This window comes from Dama dama, chromosome 5, assembly GCF_033118175.1.
Source record: "Dama dama isolate Ldn47 chromosome 5, ASM3311817v1, whole genome shotgun sequence".
In the NCBI taxonomy this organism is placed as follows: Eukaryota; Metazoa; Chordata; class Mammalia; order Artiodactyla; family Cervidae; genus Dama; species Dama dama.
Genome location: NC_083685.1, coordinates 108,653,532 through 108,659,531, shown reverse-complemented (window position 1 = coordinate 108,659,531; position 6,000 = coordinate 108,653,532).

Here is a 6,000-nt window from a genome sequence, read left to right as displayed (position 1 = left end):
TGATGTCCTGACTCTCCTCCGTGTTCTGTCCTCCCTTCCACAATGCCAGGGCACAGGAGAGCCAGGCTCTGCCTCTGGGAACGGAAAGCACCTGACCCCCAGAAGAAGTACAAAAGGCAAATGGAGGAGCAGCTCAGACTGAGCTACAGGCCCACTGAGATGTGTTTAGGGTCCACCAGGCAGAAAGCAGTGGTGTTCCCTAGCCCTACCTCTCCTTTCTTTAAAAAAAAAAGAAATGGAGATGAAATTCACATAACATAAATTTAACTGTTTTAACGCGAGCAATGCAGGGGCACTTAGTCCTGTCCCCCCACCCCTGCTTTTTTCTGCTCAGAGTGGAGTTGAAGGTAGAGTCAGTAACGACAACAGCAGAGAATGACGAATGGACCCCTGCCAGGCCTGGTGCTCCAGGGAGCTGCCAAGGGCCATTTAAATTAACAGCCAAGATACCCAGCAGGCCTGGAGACTAGACCTGCCCCCAGCCCTCTCTACACATAACACCCAGCCCAGGGAAGATGCTGAGAGCCCTTCATGACTCCTCAGAGCCTCCCTCCAGCCCCCAGAACTGAGGATCACCCCATCCCCTGACTCCTCACCCTCCACCCCTCCACGCCCCTTCTCACCACCGTCACAGGCAACCCAAGAGCCCCTCTGCCACACAGGGGAGGGGTCTCAGAGCCCAGGCCCCGGATACAGCTTTAAGCTGAGCCTGCGAGTGTGGACATGGAAAAGCACATGCAGGAACAGAAAACCTTTCCACTCCAGACCCTACCCCAAGACCTCTCACTGAGCTGTGAACAGGAAGGGAGCAAGGCAGCTCCCTCCCTCCAGCCCACCTCAGGATGCTGCCCCTCTTAGAACTGGGGGCAGCAAGTCAGGATAGAGGGCCCCATCCCACTCACTTAAGGGGACCAGCCCCTCTTGTTCAGGATTTACTGAGCTCTGTGGAGGGAGTGAGGTGCTCTGACCTAAGGGGGCCATCACCAGGACCCTTCTGATGGAGACTGGGTGAAAGGAAGCCACCCAGGGCCTGGCTGGGGTGGCTTGTCTGTATCTGGGGGGCATGCGGACAAGCTGCCCAGCCCACCCCATCTTTTCACTGCCGTGAAATGGTGGCAGCAGCTGCTGCAACTGGGACTGGAGGGGGAGCCTGGCAGGGAGAAGCCCCTTGATGTGCAAGGGGGGAGGGGATGGTTGTATCGCGAGGTCCCACTGTGGGGAGGGGACAAGGTCGGGAGGGTCAGCGGTAGTTACATGCCCTGGGAGAGCCACCCCCTTCTCTGCCACTCCTTATTATTCAGAGCTTGCTAGGATCCTGGAAGGGGGCACCGGAACCTTATCGAGTGGGAGGGGAGATTCTAAATGTTCTCCTTCTGGAGAAGGATGGGGAGCGAGGGAGCGTGTGAGCCCTCGGTGAGCGCCTCCCTCTGTGTCAGTGGTGGGAGAGTACTTGCGTGTGCGTGTGTGTGTGCGCGCGCGCGCGCCAGCTCTGTGTCACACCAGCCCTATCCCCTCCCCAGAGCTCTGGCCCCGCCCGGAGCTCCAGAGCCCCAAACCCCTCCCGCCGTGGCGGGCCCCGCTCCTTCTCGGCGCGCCCACCCTCGCACCCGAGCCCCGGGCCCCGCACCCGCTGACCTGCTCCATGCTGCCGCCAGCTATGCGGTCCTCGCCGCGCTAGCCCGGTGGGGCGCAGTGGGCGGCGGCCCCTCCATGCGCCCAGTCGGTGTTGCCGCACCCGCACCCGGCCACCGCCGCGCGCGAGGAGCGCCCGGAGTCCGCCACTCAGGCCCCGCCCGCAGGCCCCGCCCCCGCCCCGCCCCGCCCGCCCCTCCGTCCACACCCCACCCGCGGGTAGGGGCACCAAGCGCGCGCGCGCACACACACCTTACACACCACACACGCACACACTCCTCACACATCCAGGGGCGCATCCCTGCCAGCTCCTCCTGTTCTGCCTGTCCTGGAGGCACTTAGTCCAGAGAAGATCGCCTCCAAAGGAAACCCCTCTCCTCATTTCTGAGATTACTAGAGTCGGACGGGCCCCACCCCTTATTTTACAGAGCCCTCAGAGGGGCTGGCCCAAGGTCACAAAGCAGCTTAGTGACAGAGCTGACCCCCTGGCCCAGACCACTGTGATTGCCCTAGAGTGGGCCAGAGAGATAGAGCCTGGACCACAGGGAGACCCCACCCTGATGAGCAGGAGGTCAGGAGCTGATGGAGAGAGGCCCCTCCCTGTTGCCTCTCTTAACATGTGTTCTGAGGCCCTTGGGTGGGTGTGGGGAACAGGAATGGAAATTCCTGTCGCCTACCGTGTTCCCTGCCCCAGGCATGTGCCAAGCAGGAGGAGGAGCTGAACTGTTTGTCTGCTGCCAAAGAAGGGTCCTCTGAAGCTCCAGATGCCAGTTGGGGACCTGCCTTATGGACAGTGGAGCCACCAACTCTGGTGAAAGCCAAGGAGGTGGCAAAAAGACGGCCTCCCACACTGAGACCCCCCTACCCCATCAGGGGTGGCTCATGACTGCCTGCTGCTCCTCTGTCCTGCCCCTGTGAGAGCAGGGCCACACCAAGGGGCTATCACATGTGCAGGCGTGTGAAAGGCAGGCATGCTGCCCAGTACAGGAATGTGGAGTCCTGGGTGGACAGGGGTGGGAATTAACCTGCCCTGAGGTGGGCAATGGAGCTGGGGCATCGGTGTCCAGAGGCTGGCGGCCCAACACCCCTGGGCCAGTGCCGGGAGGCATGAAGGGGATTGCACGCTTCCCACTGCACCCTGGCCTCTTTGTTAGCACCAGGGGGTGAGGGAGCGGAGGGCTGGAAGCTGAGATGGGGAGAGTTAAGATCCTCAGTGGACCCAAACAAAGGGGGCTTTATAGGCTGGGTGTAGGGGGCATGCTAGGGGGAGGAATTCAGGAATGCAGGCTGGGGAGGCCCTGAGCCCCCCGGGCAGCCCAGTTTGGGGCTGGGGTTGGACTCCCCCTGCCCTCCCATGCTTTGGCCCTGCAGAGCATTTGCTGCTTTGCTCCTGGGACTGCAGCCAGGAGTCCCGGCAGACCTTCATCCCCGGCCGCCCCTCCTCTTGGGGATCTGGGGGGCACTACCCACACACTCCCAGTCTGCTCCACCCAGCTGGCAGCAGACTCTCTTGGCTTCCCAGCCATGCCCTCTCAGCGGCCTCGTGGCCCTGTCTGCTACCAGAGTGAGTGCCCTGCCGGCTGCCAGGGGAAGGGAGGGACAGACTTGGTGAGGTCACAAGGCTATGGGGTCAATGGGGCCCTTTGTCCCTTCAAATGGAGTCTGTCTTGGGCTAAAGAGATGGGAGACAGAGAAGCATATCATCCAGACCCTGACCTGGCCTCTCCCAGGCTGTGGTGGAGCTGGGCTCTAGGCTGTGGAAGGCAGGCTCCATTCTTCCCAGAGCTCTCTGGTTCTCTTTCAGGGCTGAAGTAGCCACTGGAAGTAAAAACTAAGAGGCGGAGGAGATGGCCCAGTGGCAGCAGCCGCCCATGCTGGCCTCTGAAACAACTGTTGCTTGGCCAGGCCTAAGTTCTGGGCTTGGGCTTTGCAAGGTTGAGAACTGTCTGTCCCCAAAGATGCTGATCTGGCCCTAAAGAGTGGACTCCTACTGGCCAAAGTCCTGGTGTCTAGATTGCTAGACAGCAAAACTATTTTATCAATGCAACCTGAGCACTACAGGAAACCTCGCAAACAGAGAATCCCAGTGCACCGAAGGGAAGGGATGATACCGCCCACTGTCTCTGCCCCAGCCTTCAGGATCCACATGTGCAGCCTCCCTCTTATCTGGCAGGCTGGATCTCTGACAAGCGCCTGCTCCGATTCCTGATTCTACACTGGCCATGGTTCAGAACCTTCAACAACAGCAGTACCTCAAGGCAGGGTGGGGGGGGCGGGGGCTGGGGCCCAGCTCAGGTTGTCTTATTTTATCCACTTCATAAGATTAAAAAGAGGACTGTCTTATCTCTTGAAGAGTGTCTCGGGCAAAAACCTCCTTTTAGGGGGTGAAAAAAAAAATGTCCAAATCTGGTCAGCATCCTCCTTTCCATCTCATTGAGAAGTCAGGCTGGGGGGAAGCAGACTGAGATTCCAGTCCTGGGTCTGCTCTTCAGTAGCCCTATGATCTCTGGCAGGTAAGCTCGCCTCTCTGAGCTCCAGCTTCCACACCATGGGGTCAATGAAAGATTACATGAGATGGGAGTATAAAATGCTCGGTCCCCTGAAGGCCCCATAAATGATCAATGAAAGTTAAGTACCGTCTACAAAGAGCTGAATGAATTCATTTCATGTCGATTATTAGTAGCCTTAGTTCAGCCGGTGACAATTTTTTACCTTGTTCCCAAGTTCTGGGAGGCCAAATGCTGTCTACAACCACGTGGTCCTTTGGAAGGTGGCACCTGCCTTCAGCTGGGTGGAGGAACAGAAATGAAGGGCGGTTTCCAGCCTGGTGCTGATCCCTGCCCCCCAGCCTCCTTCTCTTTGCCTCAGCAGCCTCTGGGGCTCCTTGGGGAGCAGGAGTGGAAAGGGAGCTAAGAGTCACCAGGTAAGGCAGACAATCCCCGGGTGCCAGGGGCCTGAGAAGAGAGGAAGGAGGAGGAATACCCAGGAGAGAGCAGGAGATGAGAGGGAAGGGGGGCCGTGGGCGTGGGGGGGGGGCCCACTTCTCCACCTGCTGCTCTGCAAACAAAGCCAAGAATGATGCAATCCTGGCCTGGTGCAGCTGAGGCTACAAGGCCCTGAGAGGGAAAAGTGGGCTTTGAGGGGCAGGGAGATCAGGAGCAGCAGGGCAGATGCAAGGGCCCTATGGATGCTGGACTCTGGTTCCCTGCCCGACATGTGACTGTGGCTCCTGGCTGCCTCCTGAAGCCCCACACCCAGGGTCAGACTCCGCCCCAAAGAGTCACAGCAGCCTTCAATGCAGAAAGCAGACATGATGCAATGAGGACATCATTCCACAAGGGGCAGGAGATGACAAGAGACCCAGACGCCAGGTGACTCGGAAGCCCCCATTGGGCCCTTCACCAGCAGGCCTGGGGCTGCAAGTCTCAGTGTCTCCTTCCTCCCTGGAGACAAAGGGCAGAATCCTCCAGAGATGTGGGATGGGAAGGCCCAGGAGAATCTCACCCAGGCCCTGCACAAAGTAGTACATTTTTATAGAATTAAAGAAAAACCCAAGGCAGACAGTGATCCAGGTCTGGGTCCCCAATGCCAGGAGACTCTGGCATCCCCCTGGGGCAGGTGTATCATTAGCAACCATCAAGCCAGTGGGGGTGGGGGTGAGGGTGGGGTGGGAGGGTACCCCTCCCAACCTCGCTGGGTGTCTGCCTCAGTTTCCCAGTCTGTCTGGGAGCCAAGAGAACAGAGGCTTCCCTCTCTTCCACCTGGAGAAAAGGGGCTTGTCCCATCCTCCAGGGCCATGGGGAGGATGGGTCACTGGCCCGGGTCCCCAAGGGGACAGTGCATATTAAATGGGGGCAGCAGAAGAGGATTGCTGAAACTGTGTTCAGGATACCTTAGCCCAATCTCCCCCCACCATCACCCAGACCCGAGGGGACAGCTGGGTGGCCTAGCCCTGAGCAGCCACTAGGTGGCAGGAGAAGCCCAGCAACTCAGCCAGCTCCACCTGCTTCCACCACCTGCTCCCACCACCATCCCCAGTCCTACCCACCCACAACCTCCCCTCTCCTCCCTCCTCCCTCCAGCCCATCCCTCACTGCCTCTTGCCTCCCATGATGGGGCCCCTGAAGTCTTTTCATTCTTCCTTTTTTGCCTTTGGGAAGGGAAAATGCCACTAATAGCAATGATAATAATTAGTGCCTGTGATTGTTTGAGTGCTGAAGGGGTCCCAGGCATTTCACATGCATTATCTCATCTACTCACTCACACATGAGGTAAGTAAAGAAAACCTCTCTCTCTTTTCAAGAGGAGATAGAGAAAGCATAAATAGATTGCTCTCAAACCCAGGGTCCTGACTCGAGAGTGTTATCT